Consider the following 23,526-nt stretch of genomic DNA (forward strand, 5'->3'; position numbering starts at 1 on the left):
ATGTCCTTCGTCTTTTTTTATCTTTGTTGGTTTTAAGTCTGTTTTGTCAGAAACTAGGATTACAACCCCTGCTTTTTTTGGGGGGGAGAGGGACGGAGTTTCGCTCTTGTTACCCAGGCTGGAGTGCAATGGCAGGATCTCAGCTCACCGCAACCTCCGCCTCCTGGGTTCAGGCAATTCTCCTGCCTCAGCCTCCTGAGTAGCTGGGATTACAGGCACGCGCCACCATGCCCAGCTAATTTTTTGTATTTTTAGTAGAGACGGGGTTTCACCGTGTTGACCAGGATGGTCTCGATCTCTTGACCTCGTGATCCACCCGCCTCAGCCTCCCACAGTGCTGGGATTACAGGCTTGAGCCACCACGTCCGGCCCAACCCCTGCTTTTTTCTGCTTTCCATTCACTTGGTAAATCTTCCTCCATCCCTTTGTCTTGAGCCTATGTGTGTCTTTGCACATGAGATGAGTCTCTTGAATATAGCACACTGATAGGTTTTGACTCTATTTAGCTTGGCATTCTGCATCTTTTAATTGGGGGCATTTAGTGCATTTACATTTAAAGTTACATTTAATGTGTAAATTTGATGCTGTCATCATGATGCTGGCTGATTAATTTAGCAGACTTGTTAATGTAGTTGCTTCATAGTGTTATTGGTCTGCACACTTGAGTGTGTTTTGGTAGTGACTGTAATGGCTTTTCCTTTCTATATTCAGTGCTTCCTTCAGGAGCTCTTGCAGGGCAGGCCTGGTAGTGATGAATTCCCTCAGCATTTGCTTGTCTGAAATGGATTTTATTTCTCCTTTGCTTATGAAGCTTAGTTTGGCAGGATACAAAATTCTGGGTTGGAAATTCTTTTCTTTAAGAATGTTGAACATTGCCCTCTAATCTCTTCTGGCTTGTAGGGTTTCCACTGAGGCCTACTGTTAGTCTGATGAACTTTCTTTTGTAGGTGACCTCATCTTTTTTTCTGGCTGCCCTTAACATTTTTTCTTTCATTTCAAAGTTGGAAAATCTGATGATTATATGTCCTAGGGTTGATCTTCTCATGTAGTATCTTACTAGGGTTCTCTGAATTTCCTGAATTTGAATGTTGGCCTGTCTTTTCAGGTTGGGAAAGTTCCCCTGGATGATATACTGATGTATGTCTTCCAACTTGGTTTTGTTGTCCTCATCTCTTTCAGGTACCCCAATCAATCATAAGTTTGGTATTTTTAAATAATCCCATAGTTCTTGGAGGTTTCGTTCATTCATTTTCATTCTTTGTTCTCTAATCTTGTCTGCCCAACTTATTTCAACAGGACAGTCTTCAAGCTTTGAGAGTCTCTCCTCTACTTGGTCTATTTGGCTATTGATACTTGTGGTTGCATTATGACGTTCTTGTGCTGTGTTCTTAAGTTCTATCAGGTTATTTAGGTTCTTCTCTAAACTGGTTATTCTGACTAAAAATTCCTGTAATGTTTTACCATTGTTCTTCTTTGCATTGGGTTAGAATATACTCCTTTAGCTCAGCAACGTTCCTTATTACCCACTTTCTGATGCCTACTTCTGTTAATTCATCCATGTCAGACTCAGCCCAGTTCTGTGCCCTTGCTGGAGAGGTGTTGTGATCATTGGGAGGAGAAGAGGCACTCTGGCTTTTTGAATTTTCCATGTTTTTGTGTTGCATCTTCATGGGTTTATCTACGTTTGATCTTTGAAGCTGCTGACTTTTGTATGGGTTTTTGGGGGAACTTTTTGTTGATGTTGTAGTTTTCTGTTTGTTTTTCTTTTAACAGTCAGGCCCCTCTTCCACAGAGCTGATAGAGTTTGCTGGAGGTCCCCTCCAGATCATTTGCCTGGGTCCCTCCAGCACCTGGAGGTATCATCAGTGGAGGTTGCAGAACAGCAAAGATGGTTGCCTGCTCTTTTTTCTGGGAGCCCTGTCCCAGAGGGGCAGCAACCTGATGCCAGCCAGAACACTCCTGTATGAGATGTCTGAACACCCCTGCTGCGAGGTCTCACCCAGTCAGTAAACACAGGATCAGGACCTGCTTGAAAAAGCGGTCTGGCTACCCCTTGATGGAGTAGGTGCTCTGCACGGGGAAGAATTCCACTCATCTGGACTGCCCAGTCGCCTCAGAGCCACTAGGTGGGAAAGACTAAGTCTGCTGAAACGGACATTGCAGCTGCCCCTTCTATAAGAGCTCCATCCCAGGAGATCAGAGTTCTGTACATAAGCCCCTGGCTGGAGTTGCTGCAATGTCTGCAGGGAGGCCCTGGCTTATGAGGAGGGATGGATGGATCTGCCACGCTCCCCAAAGAAGCAGTCTGGCTACAATCTGCCACAGCCACTGTGCTGTGCTATGAGGAATTCCTCCTGGTCCAAACCGTCTAGTCTCCCTGGCAGTAGCAGGAGAAAATGGCACACATGAGCTGCAGTGATTGTGGCTGCCCTTCCCCTGGGAGCCTATTGCATTGTTTTACAAAAATAAAACTGTAAAAAAATGTTTTCCTCAAAATCACAGTTTAACAGTAGTTGAAAACCAGAAATCTTTGGTCTGGACTAAATCCTGAATGCATGACTTTTATGTATTCTCCTGAGTTTTATTTTTTAAAAGATGAATTTCTGTTAAAACATAAGAAATGCTTAATTTACTTCCTTAAAGTTCTGGAGGTCAGTTTAAAATCAGTTTTGTCAGTGCTGTGTTCATTGTGGAGGCTTTACGGGAGAATCTATCTTCTAGTCACTTTCAGCTTCTAGAGGGTGCCTGCATTCATTGACTCATGGTCTCCTCCTTCAAAGAACATTACTTCAGTCCCTGATTACTCTGTCACGTCTCCTCTGTCTTTGACCTTCTTGCCTCCCTTTTATAAAGATCTTTTCAATTACATTGAATTTACCCAGATAATCCAAGAAAATCTTCCAATCTCAAGATTCTTAACTTGATTTTATAGGGGAGAAACGGCTATTGTTCAGCCTGCCACAGACATTCTTCCCTCATTCCTTTCAGTTTTTTCTTAAATATTCTCTTATTTATGTTACTTTCTATGTTCCTGTGGGCACTGGAGTTTGCAGACTTTGACTTTCAAAAGGAGAGTCTTATCTACTTGAATTAATAAAGCAGCACAACTCTAGTTAGAAGTTGGCCATCAGACTCACACAACATAAAAACGTTTGGATAGGCCATGCATGGTGGCTGATGCCTGTAATCCCAGCGCTTTGGGAGGGCAAGGCGGGTGGATCACCTGAGGTCAGGAGTTCGAGACCAGCCTGGCCAACATAGTGAAACCCCATCTCTACTAAAAATATGAAATTAGCTGGGCGTAGTGGCGGGTGCTTGTAATCCAAGCTACTTGGGAGGCTGAGGTATGAGATTCTTGAACCCAGGAGGCGGAGGTTGCAGTGAGCCGAGATTGTGCCACTGCACTCCAGACTGGGTGACAGAGAGAGACTCTGTCTCAAAAATTTAAAAAAAAGGTTTAATAATATTTGAACTGCATTTGGGTTTATCAAAGGATACAAGAAAAGAAATATAATAAGAATAATATCTTCACCTCTTCAAGAGGTGCCAATCAAAGACAACCCAAGGGTACAGCTTCTTTGGCTCCTTGGCCCTGCCACCTGTGTCATGGAGGCATGGAGGGATGACAAGGACAAGGGACAACGTGAGTGGGAATCACTTCAACATAAGTTGCAGCCTGAGTACAGGCACTATACCATATCTATTTGTTTGTACTAAAACAATTTCTCATAATTTTCATAATTCACTTCAAGTCTTATGATAGTTTTGTAAAGAAAACACAATGTATCTCTTCTTTTTTTCTTCTTCTTCCTTTTCCTCCTCCTATTATTTTCTGTTATCATCTCATAGTTATCATCTACAACTATTATTTATTGAACTCTTTGTCTTTTTACTTGGCTAGGCATATGTATAATTAATAATTATTAAATTCTATAAAATGATGAAATCATATTTTCCTTTTTTTACATAGGCAGACACTTTATATCTCCTTCTCTGTTTTGTTTTTATCTTATCACATATGCAACATAATATGGACAGCATTTGTTTTCTTTCTATTGTATTTATTTATTTTTGAGGCAGACTCTTGCTTTGTTACACAGGCTGTAGTACAGTGGTGTGATCTTGGCTTACTGCAACCACTACGTCCTGAGTTCAAGCAGTTCTCCTGTCTCAGCCTCCCAAGAATCTGGGATTACAGGTGCATACCACCATGCCCAGCTAATTTTTTTTTTTTTTTTTTTTTTTTTTTAGTAAAGACAAGGTTTCACCAAGTTGGCCTCAAACTTCTTGCCTTAAGTCATCTGTTTGCCTCAAGTGATCTGCTTGCCTCAGCCTCTCAAAGTGCTGGAACTACAGTGTGAGCCACTGCAACCAACCTGGACTGCATTTCTTTATCTTGTTTATTATCCATTCAAGTGAGAAAAGAAATTTTGGAACTTTTATTTTTTTTTTTAATTTTTATGAGCAATCTCCATGGACTGTAGCACAGCACTTTGTATAAAATAAGTCTTCAGATATTTATTAACTCTGCTCCATGCGTAGAAAAACTTGTGGGCTAATGGGGAAGTCAGAACACTAAACAATTGAAATCCATTCCATGAGAGTAGAAATAGGGGGTGAAGTTTAGGTTTTCGTCTATTTATTGGCTATTCTCCAGAGATTCCCACTCGAGAGGGGAAAACAAAATAAGAAGGTATTTAGAATATGGAAAAATGAGAAGTGTAAAGAAAGACTAGGGTGTAGTGGGCATGTTGAAGGGAAACACGTGCACACAGCGCAGTGTTAGAAGAGTCAGGCATGGCTCCCCAGAGAAGGGTGTTTCAATAGGATGGATGCCTATTTTGGAAGGAAAATTATTATGTCCCATTGCCTTAGGGACTTACTTGCTAACATTTCAAATTTTTCTTTAATTTTTTAATATATAAAAGTGCAGATCAATTCAAAAATAAGAAATTTTACTTGGAGACTATGTATGGAAGAAGTATGCCCTGTTCAAGTTAGAGTGGACAAGCATAGTTCAAAAGGTTCTAGTTCAGGTGATAGTCCTTGGCTTGGCTCAGTCATGTTCTGGTCATTTGATATTTTTTAAGAAAGTTGCAGTAAAGTATACGTAGCATAAAATTTATCATCTTAAGCATTTTTTTTTTTTCTTGAGATGGAGTTTTGCTCTCATCACCCAGGCTGGAGTCCAGTGGCGCCATCTCAGCTCACTGCAACCTCTGCCCCCTGGATTGAAGTAATTCTCCTGCCTCAGCCTCCCCAGTAGCTGGGATTACAGGCTTGTGCCACCATGCCTCATTTTTTTTTTTTTTTTTTTTACTTTTAGTAGAGATGAGGATTTACCATGTTGGCCAGGCTGGTCTCAAACTCCTGACCTCAGGTGATATGCCTGCCTTGACCTCCCAAAGTGCTGGGATTACAGGTATGAGCCACCATGGCCAGCCTTAATCATTTTTAAGTACACAATTCAGTGATATTAAGTACACATATATTGTCATGCATCCATCACCATCATCCATCCATCTCCAGAACACTTTTTTTCATGCCAAACCGAAATGAAACTCTATACCCATTAAAAAATAATACCCCTTTTCCTCTTCCTGCAGCTTCTGGCAATCACCCTTCTACTGTGTGTCTCTATGAATTTGACTACACTAAGTACCCTATATATAAGTGGAATCAGACAGTATTTGTCTTTTTGTGGTCGCCTTATTTAACAGCATAATATCTACATATGTAGCCTACCACAAGTTTAATCCATATGGTAGGGTGTAATAATAACTTTCATTTTAAAGGCTGAATACTATTCCATTATATATATACGTTACATTTTTCTTATCCATTTATCCATGATAAACACTGGAGTTGCTTTCACTTATGACTATGATAAGTAATGCTGCTTTGAACCTGAGTGTACAAATGTTTCTTCAAGGCCAAGCTTTCAATTATTTTGGGTGTATATCCAAAAGTAAAATTACTGTATCATATGGTAATTCTAGTTTTAATTTTTGGAGGAGCCACCATACTGTTATCCCTAGAGGTTGTACCATTTTACATTTCCATTAACAGTACAGGAGGGTCCCAATTTCACCACATTCTTACTAACACTTGTTTTCTGTTCCTTTCTTTTTTTTTTGTTTTTTGATAGTAGCCATTTTAATGGATGTGAGGTAGGTAATTCTGGTCATTTGATTTTAGATGAGTCATTTAATTCAGCTACATTTCTGTCTCCTTTCCTTAAAACAATTTTTCATTACATTTGTCTAAAAGGACCAAATAAATGTAATACTTGTGAATATGTCTAAAATTTCTTTGTGAAACTTAAAGAGAACTCAATTTTTGAAAGGTTATATTCTATCCTTAAAAGTGACTGAATGATTCTTCAAATAACTAGATTATATATTCTACTTTGTTTTCGGGGGTCTTCTTGGTTTTTCCAGAATTCTATATCTCTGGGTTTTTGTAGAAAAATATAAATTCCCAAAGCTAACTCATAATTAAACATATAAGTAACCAAATAAAAACAGAAAAAAAAAGAAGTCATTTTTTTCCCTTTAATTCTTTGTACTTTGCTCAAAAACACCACTGTGAAATTCTACAAATGTCAAGGAATAGATAACTTCTAGCTATTTAAATGTGTTAGAATATAGGAAAGCCCCAAATAACCTTAATTCATTCTATAAAGCTAGCAGAATGCTAGCCACAAACTAGAAATTGATACTATAATCAAAGGAAACTATAATAATATCAGTTGAAAACTGAAGCAAAGAAACTATTAGGAAAATGAAATAGCAGTATAATAAAACAATAATTTACTATTAAATTATTCTGAGAAATCTAATCTGTAAATGAAGTACATTCCACTAATAGCAGGAAAAAAATCCCTCTGAAGTTGAAAGGCACATAAGAAAATTTATCATCACTTCATAACTAAAATTATAGACCTTCTTTGGAAATTGGGCTAATGGTATCTATCAAAAACACAAAGTATTTCTAAGTTCACATTTATTAAAGCTTCCTGCAGAGTCCATAAAATCATTAAAGATAACATTATCAAAATCAGGGCAATAAGAACTCACATTGATATGTAAGCAACAGGGGGCTACGCCTTTTACCTGAAGTTCCTGAGTTAATCTGAATAACCATCCAGGAATTAGTGTTATTACTGGTCTCAATTTTGCAGGTAAGTAACCTATCCTCAGAGAAATTTAGTAACATACCCAGAGTCACAGAGCTAGTATTAGCAGACAATCAGATAGGACACCCTTCTTCAGAATTAAGCAAGCTAGAAAAAAATATTTTAATTTTCTAACAGTTTTGAGGATGTACCACTTAGTTATGGAGAATACTGTCATTCAATTTTATAGCCATTTTTGTACTGGCACTACCAACATAAAAGCCTGAGATGAGTGTCCCTGTAAAATTGAGTTCCTCTTACTCTTTGATACCATCTGTGATCATATCAGTAGGTGTTAATTTTTCTTTTGATAATATCCAAACTAATCCTATTAAGGCTAACAGTAGGAGTATGGCCTACTGCAACTTAGTACCAAAGTCCAATCATAAAAGGCAATCTTATATCCATGTATGCCTTCAAATAATATACGTTTTAACTACAATGAAGTGGTCAATTTCCTAAAGACTTTGTAAGCAACTGCCTGTAGTGTTAATTGTGTTTGTTCCCCTATCAGACCAAATAGAGAGATTAATTATAAAACAAATTCATTGTTTAATGTTATATACAACTTACTGGCTTAAAATACTCATAAAGTAGGCCAGGAGTGGTGGCTCATGCCTGTAATCCCAGCACTTCGGGAGGCCAAGGTGGGTGGATCATGAGGTCAGGAGTTCGAGACCAGCCTGGCCAACATAGTAAAAACTCATCTCTATTAAAGATACAAAAATTAGTTGGGTGTGGTGGCACATGCCTGTAGTTGCAGCTACTCAGGAGGCTGAGACAGGAGAATCTCTTGAACCTGGGAGGCAGAGGTTGCCTTGAGCCAAGATTGTGCCATTGCATTCCAGCCTGGGTGACCGAATAAGACTCCCTCTCAAAAACAAAACCAAAAAAAAAACTCATAAAGTAAGGGATTTCTCTACTGTGTAGATTTTTTTTGTTGTTGTTAACATGGCACAAATCAATTAGCAAAAATAGAACTGTTAATTGTTATTAATCATTTGTAGGTTATTTTAGGCATTTGTAAGCAATACACATTACATCGTTCTCTTTATAATTTTCTTAGAGGCCAAAAGAAAATCCAGAAGATTAAGCTTTTGTAAGATTTGTTTTCTTTTAACAGAACATACATCTCCTTTTGTTAGAGAGAGAAAAGTCTGTGGAAAAGCAGGTTTGGAAAACAAAATATGGAATTTGGCAACTTAACCTGAATTATAAAGTGATGATTTTTAACATAATATACATCTACATATGCCTATCGGTACTTGTATGTATAGAGAATATATAGCAGCAAATCATAACATATGTTGCCCAATTTATACTTTTGTGTTTGTACTAAAATTAGGATCCTCAAACAAGCGGCAATTACATTCATTAGAAATGCATTGTTAAAAAATCAAACTACCATCGAAGCTTAGTAAATGACCAGAGCTAATCATTTGTTTTGCTTATCCCTTTTTTTGATATGCTAAAAGCCCCTAATAAGAATAGTTAAAGCATTCAGCTGATAACTGAAGTGTGAAAACTAACATTATCTCTTAATTTGATGATAGACATTAATTGAAGCTTAGATTTTTATAGTCAGTGTTTGTCAGAAACTTTCATGTCTAGGTAGCTTGTTAAGGTGCCCACATTAAGTCCCCCAAATCATGTCTCAACAAAAAGGAATTCAAAAGTAGAGTAGAAAACTAGCTACACAAATCACCAACATTGGTAGGATAGACATCATTTTTTCTTAATCTTCTATTTATATGAAAAAGCCTGTAACAGATTGCATAAGGATCTGTTTGTTTGGGTTGGATTCTAGCAAAGAAGGCTACATGCTCACAAATAAGCCAAAACACCACATTACCTAGGGAACAAGAAGGTTGGAAGTGCTTAAGCATAAATGCAATAGACTTTTTCTCACTCTCTCAAGTGTATTTATGGGACAATGATAAGTAAAATTATTATTAATACATTCTTTGGTTTATTTATTTTTATTGTAGAATTAAGTTCAGAATTTGGTTTTGATGCATTTCTGACGCTAAGCACACATGTGGGACTGTACACAAATACTTCCCTATGTGCACACAACACCTATAAACCTCATCCTCTGACACACATCTACACTCACACCCACACAATCTCTCTTGCTATCCATATTTATTCTAACTTTAAGCTGGGATAGTAATGGATACATGTATTTGTGTTTTTTTTTTTTTTACCAGTTAGCTTGTATGTAGGTCAGGATACAAATTTTTCCTTCTGTAGTTAATATATTTTTAACATATATAAAAATTAGTATTTTTTTCCAATTTACTGTCTCAATGTAAACTATAGCAGAGTTTATGTAACCAAATTATTGAATTCCAACTGAAAATGCTTTAACCAAGTCAGGGAGAAATATACGTTTTTTAATTTTAATAAATAATTTAATTTAAATAATTTCTAGGAGATGTATTTTACATCTTTATAACAAGATGCTTTAACAAGTAAGGGAGAAATATATAATACTAAAATTTTCTTAATTTTAATAAATAATTTAATTTAAATAATTTCTAGGAGATGTATTTTACATCTTTATAACACTCCTCATAATTATATTACCTTAAATCTTATTTTTTAAATACAAGCTGAAAGAAGATCTTATTTTAAATCAACTATCGTTACAAGTAAATGGCTAGAGTTGTTTGGGGTATCATCACCAAAATTTATAATTTTGATTTTCTATAATATTTTCAAAATATCAGTATCACTGTGATTCATTCTTTGATTATTCTTTGTGAATCCCTACAGTCTATCAGTAGCTGGACACTTTGCTTGATTTCAAGTGTAGAAAGATGAAGAGGCTTTTCCCTGTTTTAATGGAGCTATGAGCTCCATTAAGTGACGGGAACAACTTGTAAATACTAATTATTATAACAGAAGTATTGAAGTAGAAGTTTTGCCCAGGGTTTTGTTAGCACATACTCATACTTCCCTATTTTAAAACTGCCCTTGTTTTTCTGTTCATAACTGCCTCTTTCTGCTTCTGTACCTCAGCTTATTGCTCACTAGCTAAAAAGCCTTAAAAAAAACCTGCTGCGTGGTCTAAAAGTTATGAGTTACTTCCTCTGTCCCCTTACCTGTAAAAACTGTGTACCTTTGTCAGCAGGGGTCCAGACTTTTGAGTGTGAACTCTTCTGGGCCCGCCAGCGTAATAAAGTGTTCCTCCATTTCCCTGAGTGCTGCTCGGGTTTCTTGTCAGGTAAAAATTTCCACAACATTTGGTTCCCTGACCCAAAAACTCAACCACTTTGGCCCCTTGAGCCACCAGTTTGGGGTCAGAAAGGACGGACAGCTCGCTTGTTCCCCACCGGGGAACGAGGCAAGGCACCCCCCCGCAACCTCCGCACACCCACCCACTGTAAGGTTCTACATGGCCTCCTTCCCTGGAAGGGGAACTGCTGCTGCTTCGGCATTGCAGCTCGCCGGACTCGCGGGGGAGACGGACTGAACTGAGGGGAACTCCGGATAAGGTAAAGTCCCCAGACCGAGTCTGGCCAGGCCCGCCTACGGACGGAAGGGAGCCTGATCACCTCCCAGGGGGGTCTCCATTTGGAGATGGCAGGTAGATTTAGTCAGGCCGTCTGCCGTCGGAAGGGGAGCCTGATCACTTCCCAGGGTCTCCTTTTTGGAGACGGCAGGTGGATTTTTCGGGTTAGATTTGGAATGTGATAACCTGAGTGAGTGTGTGAGTGTGTGGGGAGCTCAAAGCCTGCTCTTGAACCTCCAATCTGTAGCTCCACGGTGCAAACTATGGAGCTGGACTGGGCCCGAGCCTGTGTTTCCTTGGCGAACCTCATATGGCTTACAGCAGCATCAAGCTGAGCGCAAACTGAGCTCGATCCAAGTTGGGGGATTATATCGACTTGCTGACTGCTAAGAGGCCCCTAAGTTCCTGCAAGGGGCGTGGCCAGGTGGGCATCTGAGTGGTCCTTCACGGGACACTCCTCCTTTGTCTGTCTTGCATCACCGTTCAAAAGGGGACACACATCATGGGGAAAAGTCAGTCTAAGCCCACAGTCCTAGGTTGTGTGGTCAAAAACTTCAGGAAGGGTTTTTCTGGGGATTATGGGGCTAAAATTACCCCAGGAAAGCTAAAAACCCTCTAGATCAAAGTGGCTGGCGCTTAGTTTTGGTTAGCCACCAGAGGGCACCCTGGAAGTCTCCAAGGTGCAGGCTGTTTGAAAGGCTGTGACCCGCCACCCTGGCCACCCAAACCAGTTCCCATATATTGATTCCTGGTTGGAAATAGCTCAGACTCCCCCCAACCTTGGTTTCAATTCTGTGCTGGTAGGAACGGACAGTGCAAAGTCTTTATGGCCCAAGCAGCTGAGGGACCCAAGCAACCCATTCATCAGGATGACCCCAGGGAGGAGCTGCTACTGCCTTATGTCCTTCCGGCACCATCAGCCCCTAGCCCACCAGCCTTGCCTGACCCCCAATTCCCCACACAAAGTGGGGAGATCTGAGTGCCGTCCCTTGTAGCTAGATCAGTGTGCATGCTGCAGAGAGGTGGGACACTGGAAGAACAAGTGCCCCAAGTGGACAGGGCACCCCCCCAGAGGGAAGGCAGAATACCAGCCAGAGCCTAGCCAGGCCCACCTGATCGGCTTGGCTGGGATAGACTCAGCCAGAATGGACTCAGACTAGGATGGGCCAGGCTCTATGAAACTTGGCCCCGAGAGCCCATGGTCAAGATGAAGGTCGAGGGCCACCCAAGGACTTTTATGGTAGACACTGGAGTATAGTACTCAGTAGTCACCACTCTGGTTGCCCCATTTAGCAACTGGAAGGCAACTGTTGTGGGGGCAACAGGTGACCAGGTAGAGTACCAGCCATTCTGCCAAGATCATATATGCTAATTGGGGGGGGCACCAGGTATGCCATGAGTTCCTCCACCTACCAGAATGTCCTGACTCCCTTCTGGGAAGAGACTTGTTAAGCAACCTGGGGGTGCAAATCACCTTTGAACCCCGGGGAACCAGCCAGTCTGACTTTGAGTGAGCCAAAGGGGGGCCCGATCCTGGCAGTCACACTTCCACGTGAGGAAGAATGGAAACTGCACACTGCCAAGAGGTCAGAGAAAAACACACCAGAATTCCTGGATGCCTTCCCTATAGTCTAGGCAGAGACAAACGCCCCAGGGATGGCTAAGGCCTAAATCTGCAGACAATAGGGGAGGAACCTGGAGTTCATCATCACCAAAGGACACCGGTCCCTGGGACCAGAGAGAAAAAGGGTGATTTCCTCCATGCCCACTCCCAACACCAAGCAGAAACTCCAGGAGTTTCTTGGGGTGGCAGGCTTCTGCCGCATACAGATTCCCAGCTTCTCGGACATAGCAAGGCCCTCCTATGGGTCCTAACTGGGCCAGAAGATAGACCCCTTGAGTGGGGTGATAGCCAAGACGTGGCTTTATGGGAAATGAAGGCACTGCTCCAAAGTGCCCCAGCACTAGGACTTTCAGATGTCACCCAAGAATTCAATCTGTTCATTCAGGAGAGAAACAAAACTGTACTTGGGGTCCTCACCCAGACTATTGGGCCTTAGCAGAGAGAGAGGAGAGAGACCAGAAACAGAGAGGAGAGAGAGAGGAGAGAGAGGAGAGAGACAGAGAGAAAGAGAGGAGAGAAGTCAGTGGCACTAGTGGCTCTCAAATGCCCATTTAACCCACTACCAAGGGCTGCTCTGTGAGAACCCACAGGTCACTATTGAGACTGTGCATGGCCTCAACCCAGCCACATTTCTACCTACGGAGGAGGGAGCCCCGGACCATGACTGTGAGGAGGTGGTAGATGAGGTCTCTGCTAGTTGGCCAAACCTCAAGGACTGTCCCCTCCCAAAGGCAAACTTAAACCTGTTCACCGACGGAAGCAGCTATGTCCAGAATGGGGAGAGGTATGCAGGGTATGCAGTCACCACTGCCACTGAAGTGGTCGAGGCAGCCCCCTTGCCCAGAGGCTGGTCGGCATAATGGGCAGAATTACATGCTCTCATTCAGGCCCTGTGCGGCTCAGAAGGCAAAGCGGTCAGTATTTACACTGACTCCAAGTACACCTTTGCAACTGTCCACATACATGGGGTGACATATAAATAAAGAGGGCTGCTAACAGCAGGAGGAAAAGAAATCAAAAATAAGGAAGAAATTCTCAGACTGCTAAAAGCAGTTTGGAAGCCCAAAGAGGTAGCTGTCATACATTACAAGGGCCACCAAAGAGGACCTGATCTTATATCTACAGGAAACTCGCTGGATGACAGAGAGGCTAAGGCAGCCGCACTGAAGAAAGAGTCTGTGCAGGCCCTGCCCACTTGTTCATAGTCACCCCTTGGCTACGAGAGGATGTGGGAAAGCCAAAGTACTCTAAGGAAGAAAACCAGTGGGCACAGCAAGAGGAGGCAAAGCAAACTGCTGGGGGATGGTGGCTACTCCCTGACAACAGACCAGTGGTGCCTAAGAACTTGGCTCATACTGTTGTTGCTCAGTGCCATGGTCTCACCCACCTAGGTAAACTGCTCTGGAGACCTTACTCAACAGGTATTACTGTACTGCAACCCTTCCCAAACTCTATGTTGCAGTAAGCAATCAGTGCCTTACCTGTGCTAAAAATAACCCCCCACAGTGGCTAAAACCTGCCCCAGGAGGGCAACGGGTGGGCACTACCCCTTTGAGGACATAGAAGTAGACTTCAATGAAGTCAAGCCCAGTAAAGGTACAAATACTTACTGGTCCTTGTATGTACATACTCAAGCTGGGCTGAGGCACTCCCAACTAAGACAGAAAGAGGCTGAAAAGTAGTGAATGTCCTACTTCATGAAATTGTTCCCTGATACGGGATTCCACTCACCATACACAGTGACAATGGACCAGCATTTGTGGCAGAGATCATCCAAGCCTTCACCAGCGTGCTAAAGATTAAGTGGGAACTTTAAGCAGCCTTCAGGACACAAAGTTCAGGGAAAATGGAGCACATGAATCGAATCTGAAGGTTACACTAGCAAAGCTCTGTCAGGAAACCAAGGCTTCCTGGGTAGATATGCTTCCCCTAGCCCTGTTGCGGTGACAGTGTGCACCGGGACCCACCGGTTACTCACCCTTTGAAATCCTATTCAGGAGGCCCCCCACTCTGGTTAACAAAGAAAGGGGAGACCTCAGACAGCTAGGGGATACAAGCATAACATCCCAGCTGCAGGCATTGGGAAAGGTGCTGTCCCAGGTCAGTTAGTTTATGATAGATAGAGCACCTATCTCCCTAGCCAATCCAGTACATCCCTTCCAACCTGGGGACCAGGTCTGGGTGAAAGATTGGAAAAAGGAACCCCTCCAGCTTGTCTGGACAGGGCCCCATACTGTAGTCCTTGTCACCCTAACTGCTCTCAAATTTGCAGGAGTCGTTCTGTGGGTACACTATTCCAGAGCCAAGCGGGCCCACTCAGACACATCGCTGGACTGGTGGACTACACATCAGACACTCGACACCCCACGAAAATCATGCTCCTGCGAGCTGAATCCTGAGAACTCATCAAGCCCTGCTCTAGTCACACAACCAGAAGCTAACTACTCAACGCACGGTTGGAGCTTGAGGAGCCTCCACTGAATCAGCAAATGTGGACTGAAACCTTAACACTTAGAACTATTCTGACAGCATTTGTTGTTCTATTGTTGTGCTGTCATCATTGTTGTCCCACTGTTGTGCTGTCATCATTGTTGTCCCTTCAGGGACATTCCTTGTCCGTGTCTAGTATAAAATGTCACCCCCTGTTTTGCTATTAATAATCTTCTTCACCCTTGCCTTTGGCCCATGCCTAATTAACATACTTCGGTGCTTCACTGAAGCCACAGTAATTAGAAAAACAAATGCTCAGTTGCTGGCCCTCCGTGGGTACAAGTTGCTAAATACAGGCACCAGAGTATAAAGGTGATGCTCCCTAATATCCATAAGAGAGCATCAGAGGTGGGGATGAAGTGGAAGTTTTGCCCAGGATTTTGTTAGCACATAGTCAGCAACTTCCTTATTTTAAAGCTGCCCCTGCTTTTCTGCTAATAACTGCCTCTTTCTGCTTCTGTACCTCAGCTTATTGCTCACTGGCTGAAAAGCCTTAAAAAAACTGCTGCATTGTCTAAAAGTTGTATGAGTTACTTCCCCTGTCCCCTTACCTATAAAAACTGTGTACTTTTCTTAGCGGGGGCCAGACTTTTGGGTGTGAACCCTTCTGGGCCCGCCAGCGTAATGAAGAGTGTTCCTCCATTTCCCTGAGTGCTGCTTGGGTTTCTTGTCAGGCAAAATTTTCCGCAACAGCATAATGGATATGAACAGGGGCAGGGATGTAGAAGACCCACAGGACAGCTCCACAATAGATTAGATTCTGAACACAGATCCATGCACAGAGGGATAGAATGTCAGAAAAGCTGAAGACACCATTCAAAATACATCATCCAACCTAGATTTCAGAATCTCTTGCAATTGTTTATGATCGATCTAACTAGTATGTCCATGTATGTAGAGATTCTTTACTCATATTAAAGCAAGCTGAAGACATGCATTTGAGTAGATGGGTTTATTATTGTTTAGATTGTGTTTTGGGTTTTTCAGTTGCTGTTATAATGAAACAAATGCTATCTGTAAAGTAACGTGTGAATCAGAAAAGTTCATACATATATACATTGTATATAGTAAAGTATTTAAACAAAATTTTGAGTCAATGGACAACTTCTTCTCATGTCTCTCAGATCTGATGAGTGCTTTTCAGATACAATCCCTGAAGAAATACGTGGAGCTTGAAAGCACCCGTGTTCGTTTTTATTAGTTGATGATCCTAGGTAACTGATGGTAACTTTTTTTTTTCTTTTTTTTTTTTTTCTTTCTTTTTATTTTTCTTGAGACAGAGTCTCGCTCTGTCACCAGGCTAGAGTGCAGTGGCTCAATCTCGGTTTGCTGCAACCTCCATTTCCAGGGTTCAGGCAATTCTCCTGCCTCACCCTCCCAAGTAGCTGGGACTACAAGCATGCACCCCCACAACCAGCTAATGTTTGTATTTTTAGTAGAGACGGGATTTCACCATGTTGGCCACGATAGTCTCAATCTCTTGGCTTCCTAATCCTCCCACCTCAGCCTCCAAAAATGCTGGGATTACAGATGTGAGTCACCATGCCCTGCCCACTGATGGTAATTTTACTTTTGGCTCTGAGAAAGGAAAACAGTGATGAAAGGAATAGAATATGATTAACGAAGTGTATAGAAACAAAATAAGAAAAGATAATTTTTTGGTTTACTTATGATTCCTTTCATGAAATTGCATTATTATTTAAAAAAAAAACTAGTTTATTTTTTATTAGTTTTTTAATATATATGAAATTATTAAAAGCTAATACTCACCAGGTTTTTATGGTGCAAAATAGCCACCCAAAAATGTAATGTAGATATTTTTCTAAACACATAAATTTCCATGATTTTCCCCTACTGCACCCAGTAGAATGGATACTAAGTATGACATTACCAGCATGCTCCAAATTAAGGAACTGTTTATCTTTGTCATTAAAATCTCCCTTCCCTACATATATACCTCTAACACCCTTCAATGAAAGGTTCAATGCACAATATTTTTAGTCCAATTTGAATGTGATTAATTTTGTTGTGGTGGTATTCTATCAACATAAATAATACTTGACTCTAGCTCTGTGTGCATTTGTGCACAATTTTATGGAATTTTAAGAATATTGATTCTGTGTCATTGATTGAGATAAGAAGAGATCATCATCAACTCTTCTAGAAGGTCTCTTTAGCCTCTAGATACCTATTTTTCTGCCTCTCTTACTGCAGACAAATAAAAGAAGCATCCAGTTACTTTTATGTGAATGTTTCTGGGGCTCTGATCCTATAAGGGCATCTTTTAATTTTTCCATAGCAACTTTTTTTAGAATCCACAGATTCTGTTTTCTCTTCAGCAAGTAGACTACAAAAACAATGCATGCTCAAACTACAATTTTGAAAAGAGAAAATGATTTCAAGAAAAAAATGAGGGTCATCATTAATACCTTCAATATTTATTATATGTATATTAATTCACTTCCATGTGTGTGTCTCAAAACCTGAAATATTAAGGCACTTAACAATTGCTTAACATGCTCTGACTACATATCATGAATATTTGTTAGTGTCACAAAATGTTTTTCTAAATCATGATTTTAAATGGTCATATACTATTTCAGGATGTGGTTGTTACATAATTTATTCACTCAATCAGATTTTTTAAAAATTCACCTTCTTGTAAAGAATGATATAACAAATGTCCTCATGCACAAATTTTCTCGCACATATATGTTTTTTTATCAGTTTAAAAGGAAGAGATATGTTCAAAGGTATACTTGTTTTTATTTTTATTTTTCAGAGTGTCTCACTCTGTCACCCAGGCTATAGTGCAGTAGCGTGATCTCCACTCACTGCAACCTCCCACTCCTGGTGCAAGCAATTCTTATGTCTCAGCCTCCTGAGTAGTTGGGATTACAGGCGTTTGCCACTGCAGCTGGCTAATTTTGTATTTTAGTAGAGACAGGGTTTCATCATGTTGGCCAGGCTGGTCTCAAACTCCTGACCTCAGACAATACACCCATCTAGGCCCCCCAAAGTGCTGAGATTACGGGCATGAACCACTGGGTCCACCAGTATGCTCGTTTTGATAGCATTGATGATTCTTGACAAATAACTTTCCAACATACTTGGGCTGTGCTAACTTTACACTATGAGTACATTATACCAAAAATACAGTTTTCATACTTTTTCTAACAATAGGTATTAAACTTATAATTACACATATGATACATGCAAAAGTATAATTTTTAAATTTTTAGCTGATATTTAAGATGTCTATAACTTTCTGGGCTTTTGTGAGTTCCTTTGTAAATTGGCATTTTGACTTTGAGATACTGGTAATTTACATTTTATCTTAAATTTCAAGGCACTGAATGACAAGATGAAATAAAGGAGATGCTTTAACAAGTCAGGGAGAAATATATATGTATATATAAAATATATATTATGTATTAAATATAATATATAAAAATATATATCATATTATATGATGTAATATATGAGTTTAGTGTAAACCAAAAATAAATATATAAATATATACATATATAATATGGAATATGTATATTACATAAAAATGGTATATTATGTACTATTCTATATGATGTAATATATAATTATATTATTATATATTATATATAATTAATATATGATCATATTTATATATTATATAATTATATATTATAAATCATATATATACTATATATTGTATATGTAAATTATATATTACATATACTATATATATTATATATTATATAACTATATATTATAAATTATATATATTATAGATAAATTATGTATATTATATATATTATATATTGTATGTTATATATAATATATAATATGTTATATATTATATTGTATAATATAAAAATATATATTATACAATATATGTTATATATCTCTATAATATATAACATATTTAATGTTACATATAGTATATATGATATATGATACATAATATACATTTTATATATTATGTATTATTCAAATTTTATATATTTTTTATTGTATACATATTTTATATTTATAAATATTTTATTTTATACTTATATTTTATATGTATATTTTAATTTATAAAATAAATATTTTATATTATATGTTTTATAAATATATACACATTTATAAATATATATTTTTATATTATATGTTATATATGATACATAATATATATTTACATAATATATATTATTCCAATTTTATAATTATAAAATAAATACTATAATTTTATAAGTTTTATAAATATATATACACAAACATTTTCCCCAAATTGCTACATGTATATATTTAAACACCTTGCAAGTATTCAATAAATCACTGTTGATTTTTGACCAACCATGAAAATATTAAGTGACATCTTTATCAAGAGATAATTGATAAGCCAGTGGTAGATCTAAGACTAATACTAGTAAAATATTTATCACAGACTCAGCAAAAAACACAAGGTTCATCTAAGTATAATTGGAACCAGGTATTTCTAAATACTTTGTAAAAGACATTTGAAGATATTATTTTTAAGGCCAGGTAAAGTACAGAATTAATTGACATCATTAAAAGTGCAACAAATTTCCATTTTAGCAAACATTTTCTCTCCTTTGTGAATAGGAATGGCCATTGTAGCTCATTATGTGTGGAAAAAAAGGAGCTCACATTGAAGGGACAAATGAATCTATTAGATTATAAGTTATATTGAACATTATAAGTAAGGTAACACATTAGGTATTTTATTTTATTTTATTTTTTATATTTTAAGTTCTGGGGTACATAGGTATACCATGCACCCATGGTGGTTTGCTGCATCCATCACCCTGACAGCTAGATTAGGTATTTCTCCTAATGCTATCACTCCCCTAGTCCCCCACCCACTGCTATCCCTCCCCTAACCTCCCATTCCTTGACAGGCCCCAGTGTGTGATGTTCCCCTCCCTGTGTCCAACACATTAGGTTTTATTCCAAGTATAAAAGGACGCCAATGTGTGGTGTTAAGCAGGGGAATGACATTAGCTGGTGGCATTTTAAAAGATCATACTCTGGCTGCTGCAGGGAGAGTGAATTGTTGGTAGACAAGAGTGAAGGCAGGCCGACAGTTAGGATATTACTGCTAATTTCAGGAAAAAAAATAACCATAGCTTGAGAGAGAAAGATAACACTGGATAAGGAGAAGGAGTATTCCGATGACAGTCTTGCTGATGGACTAAATATGTTAGATGAAGAAGGGAAATTTTCATCTAATTAGATGAGTGAATGGATGCAGATTAAGTGTTCTTTCATAAGAAGAGAAAGAAAAAAAATTAAAAACACTATTGAGTTATTTTGAGTGCAAAATCAGACACTATGATTTTTTTAATTATTATTCTAATAACATAGCAGGTCCTAACTCCTGGAACCTTTCAATGTTACCTTATATGGAAACAGTATCTCCATGGATGTAATTAAGAATGTTAAAATGGAAAGATTATTCTGAATTATCCAGATGGGCCTTAAATGTGATCACAGGTATCCTTATAAGAGGGGTAGGGACCTACAAGGATTACACACAGAGAGAAAGTCGGCAGTGTGAAGATGGAGCAGAGAAAGATTTGAAAAAGCTGGGCCATAGGGTGGAGCAATGTGGCCACAAGCAAGACAGTCAGCATTCATCGGAAGGTAAAAGAGACAAGGAATAGATTCTCTCCTAGAACCTGCAGAGTGCACGTGGCCATGATGACACCAGGATTTCAGCCCAGTGATTCTGATTTCAGACTTCTAGGCTCCAGAACTGTGAGAGAATACATTTTCGTTGTTGTTTTAAGCCACTGAGTTTGTGCTAATTTGTTACATCAGCCACAGGAAACGAAAATAGACTTTGATACTGTGTAGGGGTGGCTACTGTAACAAATTCCTAAAAATGTGGAAGTGCTTTTGGGACTGGGTAATAGGAGGAAGCTGGAATCATTTTGAGGTTCATGACAGAAGAATCCTAGATTGCCTTGAACAGACTGTAGGTGAAATATAGATGTTCATAGTGTTTCCAGTAAGGGCACAGAGAAAATGGAGAGCAAAACCTGTAAGTGATGATGAACTGGGATACTGAGCTGAGGACATTTCCAAGAAAAGCATTCAAGGTGTGGCCTGGTTTCTCCTTACTGCCTTTAGTAAAATGTGAAGGGAAAGAGAAAGATTCAGGAAAGATCTGTTAAGCCAAAATGAAGCAGGATTTGATAATTTGGGAAATTCCCAACCTACACAGATTGCAAAAAATGCTAAAAATAGGAGATTTATTGTTAGGAAAGTGAATTCTGAATATAAAGGCAAGAGTTTAGTGTAAACCAAATATAAAACTCTAAGCCCCACATCCAAATGAATGGACCCCTTCTTTTGGCCAAGGACATTCCAAAGTTAAACTGAAAAATTAGTTCAGGCCGTGAGGCAAAAGGGAGATCAGACATGCCTCATTATATTCTCCCTTTGGAAGGCAGGCACAACTGACCAGCATTAACATTAAAATAGAGACCTTAAGACTGACAAAATGTATTCTTTGTAGCAATAAGATACTAACATGACAGATAGCAGACCCTGAAAGAAATCTGTCTTGTCCCAAAATATATTCATTTGGCATATTTTGAAATGGTCATCCCAATCTGTCTCTTGTGGTGAAAATCTACATTCTGTTTCCCTTCCCCTCCCAGGTCCCCTGATCCAGGAGACAATTAACTAAGGCTCTGGCACCTTTTTAAGTCTGCTAAGAAACATTTACAATCTATTCTCTCTGAAGTCTGCTACCTGGAGGCTTCATCTACATAATAAGAACCTTGGTGTCCACAACCCGTTTTATTAACCCAGGCACCCCTTTGGTCTTTAGATAATATGGTAACTCCTTCAATCCATTGCCAATCAGAAAATCTTGGTACCTACCTATGATCTGGAAGCCATTCCCACTTCACTTCAAATTCTCCCACCTTTCCAGATGAAATATACATCTTTCATATATTGATTGATGACTTATGTCTCCCTAAAATGTATAATACAAAGGCCAGGCGCAGTAGCTCACACCTGTAATCCCAGCACTTTGGGAGGCCAAGGCTGGCAGATCATGAGGTCAAGAGATTGAGACCATCCTGGCCAACATGGTGAAAGCTCATCTCTAAAAAAGTACAAAAATTAGCTGGGTGTGGTGGCGTGTGCCTGTAATCCCAGCTACTTGGGAGGCTGAGGCAGGAGAATCGCTTGACCCCCGGAGACAGAGAGTGCAGTGAGCCAAGATCGATTGTGCCACTGCATTCCAGCCTGGTGACAGAGCAAGACTCCATCTTAAAAAAAAAAAAATGTATAAAACCAAGTTATAGTGTAACCACCTTGGACAAATGGGACAAATGTTCTGTGATTCCTGGGGCTGTGTTAAGGGTCATGGTCCTGATATTTGGCTCAGAATAAATCTCTTCAAATATTTTACAGAATTTGACCTTTTGTCATTGACAGTAGATAGACAACCTAATCATTTTGACTAGTAACTCAAAATGATCAAAAAGGTCAGAGTATTCCCTCATACAGAGGGCTCTTTGAAGGGAGTAAGCACGTGACTTGGTCCACTCAACTCTCACAGCAGAAGCCAGGAAGATGAGATGATTCAGAAAAGTTATGTGGAAGACTCCCTTGTCTAATAGTATTTTGGGGTCATAGGCTCTTGGCCCCCTAAAGCTTTTCAAAAAATTGCTGACCTGAGGCATATTAATTAATAGGAGAAAAGGCAGACAAATTTATGTAACTTGGATACATGGAAACTTTTAGAATCAAGACCCAACATCCCAATGAGTTATAGAAACTTATATACCATTTGAAGTTATGGAAAGAATAGGGGCTTAGATTCTGGTAAAATGGTTTATGGGTGGTTCGCAAGGAAGCTTGGCTAGGAAAGGTGGCCTTGTTATATAGATGAAGCCTCCCTCAGAGAGCAAAGATGGTAATGGTTTCTTTTTAGACTTTTAAAGGTGTCAGACTCTCAATCTCTCCTGCATGGGGTGGGGCTGGGGTCAGGGGGTGGGCAGGGAGGCATAGAAAAGGGATGGAGCATGGCTGCATTAATGAAGATCCTTTACAGCTGCAAATTTTTCCCACATAAAACAGCACTGCAAGGCCACGTCTGCCTGCTGGCCAAGCGACAGCCATTTCAAAATATGTCAAAGAAATATATTTTGGCGTAAAATATTTTTAATTTCTTTCAGCATAAATCCCTGTAACATACAGGGATTCAAGAAATGTTATATCAACAGAAAGACTGCCAGCTTGGCCCGAAAGGGACAGAGACAGGATGAAATGAAGGAAATGTTGAAACCATGGTTTTCAAAAATTTTAACAGTGAGAAAATTATGACAGTGAAAGATCTGATCTAACCAACTCCCAATTTGCCTTTAGCCTCCGAACCATCCTTAATTATTCCTGGGCTTTGGAAGACATTTGTTTATAGTTTAAATGATAGCAGCCTTTCCCCCCAAACTAAACTGCCATTTTAAAGCTAAAGAAAGACCGCTAGGTTGGAAGGATGAGAGGAACCTGAATTCTGCTAAGGTGTAGACATAAATGCTTACCAGCCATTATCCAGAGATCACAAGATTTGTAACTTCCTAATGACTCCTGCAGGTAGCATCAGTATTATAGAACCTAAGTTTGGTCTTTTGACATACCTTTTCAGATTTTTACATTTCTAATAACTGATGGCTCCACCCAGCCCTACCAACCAGTCTGTGGCTCACAGAAGCAGAC

General features: G+C 39.4%; 1 long non-coding RNA gene across 1 annotated transcript in view; it reads right to left on the reverse strand.

The window, feature by feature from the left end:
• LOC116533085 overlaps positions 1-23,526 on the reverse strand; it is a 706,275-nt gene that overhangs the window by 296,861 nt on the left and 385,888 nt on the right. The window lies entirely within an intron of this gene.

This window comes from Sapajus apella, unplaced genomic scaffold (genome assembly GCF_009761245.1).
Source record: "Sapajus apella isolate SASKATOON/1434 unplaced genomic scaffold, GSC_monkey_1.0 scaffold79, whole genome shotgun sequence".
Lineage (NCBI taxonomy): Eukaryota > Metazoa > Chordata > Mammalia > Primates > Cebidae > Sapajus > Sapajus apella.